The sequence below is a fragment of the Lissotriton helveticus genome, chromosome 1_1 (genome assembly GCF_964261635.1).
Source record: "Lissotriton helveticus chromosome 1_1, aLisHel1.1, whole genome shotgun sequence".
In the NCBI taxonomy this organism is placed as follows: domain Eukaryota; kingdom Metazoa; phylum Chordata; class Amphibia; order Caudata; family Salamandridae; genus Lissotriton; species Lissotriton helveticus.
This window is the reverse complement of record NC_136057.1, coordinates 10334016-10346394: the sequence shown is the minus strand read 5'-3', so window position 1 is coordinate 10346394 and position 12379 is coordinate 10334016. Positions and strand designations below refer to the sequence as shown.

The 12379-nt window shown below is 41.3% G+C and overlaps 1 protein-coding gene across 2 annotated transcripts in view; it reads left to right on the top strand.

The window, feature by feature from the left end:
• Positions 1-8678, top strand: part of LOC144810163 (uncharacterized) — a 216804-nt gene extending 208126 nt beyond the window's left edge. For both annotated transcript variants that reach the window (XR_013606880.1, XR_013606876.1), the window contains 2 exons: positions 3561-3661; positions 8324-8678. The gene's annotated coding sequence lies outside the window, so the exon portion shown is untranslated. The remainder of the gene's footprint in view (positions 1-3560; positions 3662-8323) is intronic.
• The last annotated feature ends 3701 nt before the right edge of the window (positions 8679-12379 follow it).

The following is a 12379-nucleotide window of genomic DNA, read 5'->3' as shown; positions in this document are numbered from 1 at the left end:
CCTTAGTTTGTGCAGCCTGTTTTTCAGTTGTTGGGCATAGTCCATCAACTCTTGCGCATCCTGTGCTCCCTCTTTTTCCCAACTGTCTTTTGTTATCTCCAGTAGGGTACGGGGTTTCCTCCTGAACAACAGCTCAAAAGGGGAGGCCCCCATGCTACTCTGGTGTTGACTCCGTAACACGAAGAGGGCTAGGGGGAGTAGTTGATCCCACTGTTTTCCGTCCCCTGACAGAAGTTTTTTTAAGGTGGTCTTAATCAGGCCGTTGTATCGTTCAACCAACCCATCAGTTTGTGGGTGGTAAACGGACGTGCGCAGGTGTTTCAACTGTAATATAGCGCAGACCTGTTTCATAAGTCGGGAGACGAAAGGGGTGCCCTGATCGGTGATAAGGTCTTTAGGGAATCCCATTGTAGAGAACAGTTCTACCAATTTCTGGGAAATGGCGCTAGTGGTGGCAGCGCGTAAGGAAAACGCCTCAGGATAGCGAGTGGCATAGTCCACCACTACCATCACGTACTGATATCCCCTATGTGATTTGGGCAGGGGCCCTATGATGTCTACTCCTATTCTTTCAAAAGGTTTCCCAATAATGGGGAGGGGAACAAGCGGAACCCTGGGTGGAATGTAAGGATTGCGTTTCTGGCATATTTGACACTCCTGACAGTATTTCTTTGTTTGTGCGTGCACCCCAGGCCAATAAAAGTGTTGCACAATGGACTCAGTTGTCTTTTCGGACCCGGAGTGACCTGCTAATAGGTGAGCATGAGCGTAGAACATAACTTGCTCACGAAATTCTGCTGGTACAAGCAACTGAGGAGCAGCTGTATGGCTACCTTCCCTGTACAAAAGTCTGTTCTGTTTCAGAAAACAGGGGTATGTAGTACCTTGCCCCAGCGCTTCTTGGGCACTTTGTCAGGCCGAAGATAAAGAGGCATCGTTCAATTGGGCAGCCAGGAAGTTGGAGTCATTGGCCCATGGTTCTGTGGTTAGTAGTCCGGGAACTGCCTTGGTGGACTTACTCTTAGACAAGGCTTCTTCCATCAATGTGGGGAAGCATGTATTGTTGGTCCCTATGATCAAAGCTTCTGGTAATTCTGGAAGAACCCCGACCTCACACTGTAGGTGAGTGCCCCTCTCTGTTACGATGTTTACCCTGGCTAGGGAATACGTGCGTATTTCACCATGTACACACTTTATCCTGACGTTCCGGTTCAAGAGGAAGGAAGAACCGGTCAGGGAACTTTTTTTTACTACCGAGTGGCGGCAACCTGAATCTAACAGGGCCCTAATAGGGTGATCATCAAGGAGAACACTTACGTAGTAGGCCGGTCCGGTTTCCTGGGCATAGAGGATGGCACGAGGAGCATATCCCACCTCCATCGGCTCTTCTTCTTTCTCCTTTCGTTTCCTACACAGTCTTGCGATATGACCCCATTCACCGCATTCGTAGCATTGGGGTCCTGTCATAACCGGGGGTTCAGGTCTCAATGGTCTGGGTTTCACAAGAGGAGGTAGAGGATCAGGAGTGCCCTTGACTGGTTTCTTTTCGGTTCTTGTGAAGACTTTATTGGTGGTAGGCTTCTCGCCATCCCTAACTGTGGGACGGATTTGGGCTCTGGCATACGAATTAGCCATCTCTATGGCATGTTCCAGGGTCAAACCTGCGTGTTGCCTGAGCCATCTTTGTGTACCATAGGGCAGTGCTTCAAGGAACTGCTCTAAATATATCTTGTTCATTACCTCCTCCAGGTTGCCATCTTGTGGTTTCAACCAACGGTCAGCAGCTTCTTTCATTTTATAAAAGAGCGTTTTAGGAGTGTCATTGGCAAGTCCTCTCTCTTGTCTAGACCTTATTCTGTGACTTTCATCGTCGACCCCAAGTCTGTCTAATACTATTTGTTTCACGTGACCGTAGGCAGCGGTACCGTCCTTGTTAGCGAGCTGATAAGCTGCCTGTGCTTCGCCTGTTAACAGGGGCACTAAGTAAAAGGGCCACCTTTCACCTGGCCAGGCACTAGAAAGGGCTGCCCTCTCGAAGTTAAAAAAAAATGAGACAGGGTCGTAACCTGCTACGTATTTCTGTAGGGGAACTACTGCTCCTTGGGGTGCGGCCGCTCTTTGCTGCCCTAGGAGAGTGAGGATCTGATTCTGTCCTTCTGTAAGCTCGGTGATGTGGTCCGCTTGCTGTTGAATGGCGGCGGTGAACGTGGCCCTGTCATTATCTGCCTGTTCACTAGACTGTCCAACGGCCCATTCAAGCTTGGCCTGTCCTTCTGACATTTTAGTGATTATGGCCTCCATCTGTGCAGATGGATAACTCCTATCTGGCTCGCCACTTGTAACCTTTTGGTACAAGGACGGACAGAGCCAAGACGATTATATGGGCAATGCTTGTTTATTCACAGTACAACAGTCCATTTAAGTCAAGAAGAAGGGGCACACAGTGTCTCTCCTGAGAATAGTCCTGGGGCTTTGGCCTCTCCTTGGCTCCTCCCGGGATTCCGTTTTCCAGCTCACCAACCGAAAAGCACAAAAAGAAAACAAACGTGGCTGTTACTACACAGCACTTGTAAACACTTGATATGGGGGGTGGGGGAAGTGAGGGAGTACGTTTCGTGATTGCATAGACACCACCACCAATGCTCAAAAGACCCGAGAGTGCCGTGTAGACAGATGCCTCATACAGTCTTACGTCTCCCTCCTACCCGGTCCCTCCCCGCTTGAAGCTGAGCAGGTTACGCAAGCGGTTACGCACCTGTGGTAGCCACGCGTCCTCCTGCGCGTGGCTGGGCGATAGGCAATATCGTTGGCTTCCTGGCTTCCCCGCTCCCTTCCTCGCTGCTGTCCTCGCTCGGGGGTGACCTCCTGCTCCTCCGGTTTGTCGTGTCTCCTCCGGACCTCCGGACCTTCTTTCAACGCAGTCGCTGAAATTCCAAGATCCTCCCGGTGGATACCGTTCACGGAAGCCTCCTTCGCCGCGTTCTCCTCTGCTGCTCTTCGTCCTCCATCCGTAGCGGTAGTCTCCCTCCACACCAGCGAGACGGCGTCTTCCTGATCCGCCCTTCTATTCCCTGAAGCCGTTCCTGATTGGAGCACAGGATTCCCCGTCATGGAGGCGGGGCCGGCCGCCTCGTAGGCGGAGCAGGAATTAAAGGGGCCAGTCCAGTCCAGTAGGGAAGAGGAAAAGTCAGTTACAGGACTGCAGTCCTCGACCCTCTGACATGGACATAAAATGTTCTTTACTCAAGATGTCTCTAAACCAGCTGCTGCCCGTCGCAAAGAATTCTTGGACCTCCGACCTTCACTGAGATCAATGAATGCTCGCAATGGCCTAATCCATCCCTGTTTTTTTAAAGTAACTTATAAATAAAGAACTTTTAGTTTTGAAGATCCTGCCGACCTTCGGAAATTCATTCATTCTCACATAGGAGAACTTATGGAACTGAGCAAATCATAGTTGTTTTGATAATGTTTATTGTTTTGTATTGATAATTTTAACCTCCATGTTTTCTCATTAAATGATAACATTTTCTTTGTCCTTCCTATCCTTTGTTTCACAGGTCTCCCCCTTACAGTTTTGTTGTACAACCCTTTCATTCGTGTTATCCTGATGTCTGTAATGTGCAACCCATTCCGCTGCTGTTTCCTTCCTGAATGTTTGGTAAGTTTGGGCCTCCCTTTCACTTCACTTTTTGTTATTATTATTGTATGTTGACCCCTCTCTCTTCTTATTCTTGTCTCTTATTCGTGCGGTTGTCTTGTCCTTCGCTGCCCCCCTCCCACATTAATGTTTTTTGGTCAGTTGTACTCTTTGACTAAAGTCACTTGGCTTTTTGTCATCTTATTTTTGCAGTCTTCTTTAGGGGGACTATGCCCCCCTTTACTCTTCTTCTTTCCTCTATTCTATCTTCTCTTTCTTCCCCCTTCTCTTCTTCCTTCCTTTTCTTTGCTGCCTCTTTACTCATTTCTTTTTTCCCTTTCTTTTAGGCAACCTTTTTATCACTTGCAACTTTTTCCATCTCTCTCTCTTTCTCACTCAGTTTCTGACTTGCTACTGTCCTTCCAAATTGTTCCTGTTTCCATTTCTGTGGTGTTCACATGGTTAAATTTTTTCCTTTTGGACATTTCTTTACTCTCTATATCTTCCCAACCTTTTTTATCTTTTTTCCTTCTATCCTACTCTTCAATGTTTTCTCTCTACCTTTCCGCCTACTCTTATGTAATTTCCAAGGATGAATAGTCTTCGCATTCTCTCTTAGAATGTCAATGGTATACGCAATCCTGTGTTCTATCTCACTTGGCGAGACTGAAATGTCAAGTTGCAATGCTGCAAGAATCTCACCTCACTTTAAAATATTTATCTTCACTGGGTGGGAGAAGCCTTCTGCTCTCCAGCAGTGGGCATCAAAAGTGGGGTTATTATTCTGTTTCACAAGTCGTTAACTGTTCAATTACAAAATGAGTTTTATGATACTAATGGTAGATGGTTGTTTTTAGATGTTACTGTTAATAATACAAAACGTTCTCTTTGCAATGTTTATGGACCTAACGGTGTAGACTTAACTTTTTGGAATGATTTTTCTGCACTTTTCTCATTATATGCGACTGATGATTTGATTGTGGGGGGTGACTGTAACCAACTTATGGACCCCTTTTTAGACCAAAAATCAAAAACCAGATATGTTCCCAATAGGATGCAAAAATCCTTTTTTAAAGCAATTTCCTCTAGAGGCCTCATAGATTCCTGGAGAATATCTCATCCTAATACATAAGAATTCTCTTTTTTTTTCACCTGTACATACATCACACTGCCATATAGACTACATTTTCCTCACTCACCACATTTTCCAATTCATGACTAACTCAGAAGTAGGTTCTATCCTTATCTCAGATCACGCCGCCGTTATAGTGGATATTGATTGCCCATCGAATATTTCCACCACACGGCATTGGCGCTTCAATAACTCTCTCTTGCTTGATCCCCAATTCACTGAACACTTCACACTTTTCATGGAGGAATTCTTCCATTACAATCTTCACTCCACAACTCAATTTCACTTTATCTGAGATGCTTTCAAGGCTACTGCCAGAGGATTTGTTATCGACTTTGTTTCTCGGAAGAAAAAAAAAGCTCTCTCACAAGCATCACATATTCTTAAACAGAGCAAAGAGCTTGTACACCTTTTTTTCACTACAAACTCTTCTGCCACGCTTTCCTCTCTCAATAAAGCGAAAATGCAATACAACAAACACTCTTGGGATGCTGCATGTAATAACCTCCTTAAATGTAATGCTAAAATGTATGGTGGGCGTAACAAAGCTGGCAAATCCCTTACGAACTATCTCAAAATTAAAAAGCAAAAATCCAATATCACAGCCATTCGCGATATTCATGGGAACCATCAGTTTACTGATGATAAGATTCTTGACTGCTTTGTCCAATATTACTCTTCCTTATATACTCCGGAATCAACTCCTTCTCTTGATCAAATTGACTCTTTCTTTCAATCTATTCCTAAATCCCCCGACAATCTTACAGATCTCTCTTCCCTAGATGTTCCCATCCCGGAAAAAGAAATCCTCGATGCCATTATTCTTTTGCCCATGGATAAATCACCTGATCCAGATGGCTTCACCGTTCGCTTCTATCTTCACTTTAAGAGCATATTAATACCACACTTATTTTCACTGATCAACAGCTTCCTTGTCATGTGTGAATCAAAGGGTTCCTTTACACAAGCAATGCTATGCTTACGTCCAAAAAAAGATAAGGACCCCTCCCTTTGTAAAAATTACCGGCCCATCTCATTAATTAACACAGATTGTAAAAATTATGCAAAAATTTTAGACACTCGAATTAACAAAGTTATTCCCGATCTTACCAATATCTACCAATCTGGGTTTGTTGAGGGTAGATCCATCACAGACAACTCAAGAACTCTCCTTAATATCATTCACCTTGCTTCCAAGATGGATTCTCCAGTCGCAGCCATCACATCAGATGCTGAAAAAGCATTTGACAGGGTTAGTTGGGACTTCATGTTTGGAGCGCTTAGGTGGCACGGCTTCAGCCCCCCCATTTTTCATTATATTCATTTGTTATATTCTGCTCCTTCTACTTCTATTTGGGTTAATGGATCCCAATCTACTTATTTTCCTCTTCATAGAGGTACCAGACAAGGTTGTACCCCTTCCCCTCTTCTTTGCATTCTCGCTTTAGAACCATTCTTAGAAAGAATTCGGCGCTCTCCATCCTATACTGGTTTTTCATTTCAGAAAACCAATATTAAGTTCACTGCCTATGGAGATGATATTTTACAATTTATATTTCCAACCCTACCTCTTCACTGCCTGCACTCTTTTCTTTATTGCAAGAATATTCATTAGTCTCTGGCTATAAATTGAACATAGATAAATCTGAAGTCCTACCCCTCAATACATTTTGCCTTCCTCACATGTTCCATGGCTCTGGCTTTGAATGGAATCCCAAACATTTTAACTGTTTAGGCATTCTTTACACTAACAATATTATAGAGACTATTAAACTTAATCATAAAGATATCCTTAAAAAGCTCACTTCGCTCATAGATCGCTGGTCCCCTTTGTTTTTATTTTTGTGAGGGAGATTAGCAACTATTAAAATGATGCTTCTTCCTATAGTCAATTTTTACCTCTCAATACTTCCTATTTCTCTTCCTCTTTATTTTTTTACAACTATAAACTGCATTCTTACTAAATTCCTATGGAATAATCGTAAACCTAGGATTTCTCTTTCTTGTCTTCAACAACCCAAAGAATCAGGTGGGGTCAACTTTCCTAACCTTACTCGTTTTCATTCTGTCTTTACTTTAAAACAAATTTGGCCTTTCCTAACAGATTCGTCTTGTCTTCCCTTGACAGCTTGGAGTACGATTGAACTTGCTCAACTTTCTCCTTTCTCATTCCTTACCGCTACTCGCTTAACCCAACGCCCAAAGCGTTTTCTCACTCCCACATTTAAGCACTCAAAAGCTCTTGCCCTCTCCATATTTCGCTCTTTTCAGTCACAAGCAGGCTTTCATTTTCTTACTCCAATCTGGTACAATAAATTCGTAAAAATTAATAACAGGGCACTTTTCTGGAGAGAATGGATTGATAAAGGCATCATCATGTACGATCATCTTCTCAAGGATAATTCCTTGATGGATTTCTCCGACATTCGTAACTCCTTTCACCTTTCTAACACATACTCTTCTCAATATCCCTTGCTTAGACATGCCTTAACTGCCTTTATTTCCCAACATAGCTCTTTGAATACTGTTGTCTCGACTGACTCCTCACTACCAGACTTTTCCCTTCCTCTTAAAACTGCTTTTATCTATAAACTACTTTCCCGTCCTATTGCTGATAGGTCCAAGTCTAAACTTGAACTCTCCTGGGAAAAAGATTTATCTCAGGAATTTTCCCTTCAGGTCCGGGACTCTATTTGGTCTAAATTACACAAAGTTTCTCTCTCTGCTAGCACCACACAGACTCTATATTTTTTTTATAACAGGCTTTTTTTTACTTCCTCTGATTTATATATATTTAAAGTACAAGACTCTAAAATATGTTGGTCATGTGCTGATAGTGATTTTTCTCATATGTTTTTCCACTGCCCGTTAGTTAAATCCCTTTGGTCGCGTATTTGGTTCAAATTAAGTGATACTTTAAATACAGATCACTCCTTTGCTATTGTACACATTTTTTTGGGAGGCTCATCGCCCATATGGAATGTTCAATGTAATGTTCGTAAATTTATAGATCTATGTATAGCCATTTATTTGCAGATAATCACAACAAAATGGAAAGGTACTTCGAAGATTTCATATAGTGCCTGGTGGAATTTGTTATGTCATCACCATAAAGTCGATCGTGCTTTTGCTAATACTGTACCTCTTTTGATCAAAAAAGATTTGTTAGGGTTGCCTTTAACTAATTTTCTTCCTAGACATGTTCCATGAATTTCATCTTTTATACCTTTTCCTTTTTTCAATTGTATTTAATATCTATAATGTTTCTTGTGTCTGATCTGATATGTTATTTTATAAAATTTGAGTTTTAGGTTGTCTTTCCTTTTTCTCTCTCCACTCTTAAATTTTTTTTTCTCTCTTCTTCTCTCTATTTCCTCCCCTTCTCTCCCTCCCATAATATAAAATACCTTTAAAAGCTCTTTCCCTTGGTATAGCCTATATATCCCTTTTTGGGATCCTTTTATACATTGTTAATTTGCATTTTTCCATTTAATCTATTTTAATGCTCCTTGTTTTGTAATTATTTATTATTTTATTTATTTTTTATTTAGAAGTTTTCTATAGCGCTAACAAGACCCGAAGGTATCAGAGCGCTTTACAGTAGAGGGCATGAAAAAGAGAACAACATGAAACAAACCCAATAAAAGCAATCGGCGAGAGACAATTTGGAAAGAAGAAAAGTTTGGACAGCAGGGCTTCTCGGTACTGGATTCAACAATACCGCATGGATTCTGAGACGTTTGCAGCTCCAAGTTATCCATAACCAAGGGAGCGGATAAGGCACAAGGATTTAAGTTGGCTCTTGAATTCTGCATAGGACGGTAGAGTTCTGATGTGCGGGGGGATGGCGTTCCATATTTTGGGGGCATTATGTTTTACATTGTTTACATTATTCAATAAAGCTTTCTAAACTTAAAAATTAACCTCCTCAGAGGGTCTGATGCATTTATACAATCAATGCCAGAATACTCACTTACATCATATGTAGAAGAATATATGTAAAGAATAATCCTTAAGATATGTGGTCCCGCTCCACCTTTGAATAGTATACCGATAAAGTAGAAAACACTGCGGAATGATGAAAACAGAGGGGCATTAGATTAAATTAGATACACAGAGCGTGCCCCAAGTAGTAGTTGCAACTCAGATTTCAAGTATAGCATACCTGTAGAGAATTTCGCCAATATGGGCGGGATGTAGCCTCCATACCGTGCGGTGTCCAGTGTAAGTGTGAGCACGGCTGACTTCCTCAGGTATAAATAAATGCTCAACGGACATGAAGATCCGTATCAGATGGTGTGACGTAAATTGCGTGGACTTGCGGTAGACGTCAATAAGAACGAATGGTGCTTTAAACTGCCATGTCTAAGTGAATGTAATAGAAACTATGGGCACCATCTTGGAAGTGGTTTTAAAAATAAGAGCGGACGCTATGTGCGGATATATCAAAATAAAAAATATAAATGGAATAAGCTTGACAAATTACATACACTGGTACGCCATGGCAAGGCATGTAAAGATAATAATTGCAAGATGAAGTCTATGTTTTTAAGGTACAAAAGTGGGATGTGTTTGTTTTTTTACACACAAATATTGCGATGCCTAAAATGTCGATCCCTGAAAATGCAACAACACAACTATATTGCCGGCTAAGGATATAGAGTGAACAAATATCTAATAGGTACCTAAAAAACGACTCATGTATTGAAGCATGAATACAGCATATGATCAAGTAAAAGAAGGGGATACAAGAAGCTAAGGTATAGTTGTGGTGTCGGGCCTCAGGCTCACATGACATGAGTAACTGAGACGGACACCAGGAGATTCGGTGCAGTAACTGGCCACAAGCACGTGCACCCGGGCCCTTTTATTGACAGGGCCTCGTCACTCGTGACACCGTGATGGATGGGTGTGGGGGTGCAGTGTGTCCAGCCCTCGAGGGAGTGGCTGGGATTACAGCTTCCTGCGGAACACTAGAAAGTGTCCCGCAGGACACTACAATAGTAAGCATCGCACTTCCAGCATTGAGGGGGTGCAAGTACATTACAAAAATACCAAGGAAAGGAAGCACGGTAAGAAGAAGAATAACACTAAAAATTGAACCAATGTGCGTTGAAATAACAAGGAAGGAATAACAATCCTACCTTCCCCTAACATACTTGGAAATAATTGCAGACATAGATGTAATTTAAAGTAAGGCATTTTCCCATGGTAAGTGCTCATTCAATCCAGAATTTACTGTCTGAAGGATACACATCCAAAATACTTCCCTTTTTTTTTCTTAGGGCATCGATGTTATTATCTTTAGGATTATGCACTTTCTTTAAGATAATCCATTTGATCTCTGTGACCAAATGTTGTTTTTCAAGCCAATGCTCAACGAGAGAATGCCCTCTTTGTTTATTATTAATCGAGGATTCATGTTCACTTAATCTGATTCTAAATTCTCTGCTTGTCTCACCCAAATATCCTTTGAGCATGGGCAGAGGATTAAGTATACAACATTGGCTGATCTGCAATCCGTCATTTCGTTAAAAGTGATATTTTTCTTTCCCCATGCCAATTCACTAGATACTATGGCTGAGCTACAGGCATGGAAATTGCCACATCTGTGGGTCCCTGTCACCGAGTGATCACCAGTAATGGATTTTTAAATGAATTGTCTCGTGGTACTAAACTGGGATTTCACCAAGGAATTGCGTAGGTTTTTGTTGTGATGAAACGCAAATACAGGTTTGGGTATTCTTCCTTTTTTGTTCACCCGTATTGAGGATGTGCCACTGGGAACAAATGATTTGTCGTAATTTGTTGTCAAAGTTTGAGTGACGTGTCACCCATACCAATTTGTTGTCTTCTATGTGGAGGTTGTCTTTTAATAGGGAATCCCTATTATAATATTTAGCCCTTTTGTAAGCCTCTCTTATAACTCTGTGTGGGTATACCCTATTGAGTAATTTACTTTTGAGGTTGTTAGCATGTATTTCAAAGTTTCCTATGTTGGTGCAATTCCTACGTAGTCTTAAAAATTGACTAAAAGGCATAACGTGTTTTTGGCTGCATGGGTGAAAACATTGGTACTGTAGAATGGTATTCCTAGCTGTAGGTTTGGTGTAAAGTGACACCTCAATATTTCCTTTAATGGCCTGTACCCATATATCCAAGAATTCAATCTTTTCACCACTTATGTTGGCACTAAATTTCAAATAAGAGTCACATAAGTTCAGCCAAAGAATGAATTCCTGTAATTGTTCCTCTGGGCCACTTCATATGAAGAAAATATCATCAATAAATCTGTTCCAATGTTGTAAATTTTCCAAAAATGGGGCAATTTCGTTGAATATGCAATGTTATTCAAAAGCCCCCATATAAATATTAGCGACATTTGGGGCGCAGGCTGCACCCAAGCTAACGAACTGGACTTGTTTGAAGATTGACTTATTGAATTCAAAATAGTTTTCTTGCAGTACAATAGTTAAGCACTCAAGGATAAATAGTATGTAATCTTGATTGTTGTTCTTCTCTAATGCGCTTTTAACTGTCTCTAAGGCTCCCCTTTGGGGGATATTCGTGTAATGCGCCTCTATATCCAAAGAGACTAAAAAGTCATTGTTGGGGTTAAATGCCAGGCCTTACATTTTTCCAATAAGGTGACCAGTATCTTTAATAAAAGCTGGAAGACCACTGACTATCGGTTTCAAAAACGTATCCATGTATTTAGAAAGTGGTTCTCTAATAGATCCAATAGTGGATACTATGGGTCTATACGGTGGCTTGATGGTATCCTTATGCATTTTTGGTAATACTGGGATACAAGAAAAGGGTTTGTTGAGGTATTCAAATTCTTGTGAGCAAATGGAGCCTCTATCCAGGGCTCCCTGCGTTATAAGTAGGATCTCACTCTTAATTCGATTACAAGGGTCAGAGGTGACTTTACAATAATGAGTAGGGACTTTCAACTTGTCCAAAATTTGGTCTTCATAATCAGTGCTATTGATTAACACAATTCCTCCACCTTTATCACAGGGTTTGACTGTGATGTCTTTGTTGGATGACAGGGTTTTGAGTGCCATGTATTCATCATAGTTAAGATTATACAAAGGTGTGGGCACAAATTTGGTTGCATTTGGTATCTTGGTGTATACTATCTTTTCCAAAATGCCCACCTCAGGGCCCACTTCGTCTAGGGTAGGGGTGAAGTTAGAGTCAGGGCATAATCCAGTTCTATTCAGCAACTGGGGTGGACTATGATGTTCACGTGGAATTGTTTCAAGGGCTAGTAAACCAAAAGTATATCATTATTTTTATACCATTGCCTTATTTTTTACCCGCATAAACAGAATACCGAACGGATTTACTTCTGGTTTATTGGACCCTGAAACAATTCCACATAGTACTCCTATTTGTAATATAGGTTTATGGTTATATTCCAATACTATCTTTTTTATAAACAGTGTTGGGAAATTGGGACCTATTTCAAAACACAAGTTTCCTTTCCTCATATCACTTGCGACACTCTCTTCTTCTAGGTTTTTGGCCAAAGCTTCGTACTTTTTTTATTTATTATATACACCAGATAACAAAAACTTACATGAATTCTTTTTTCCTTG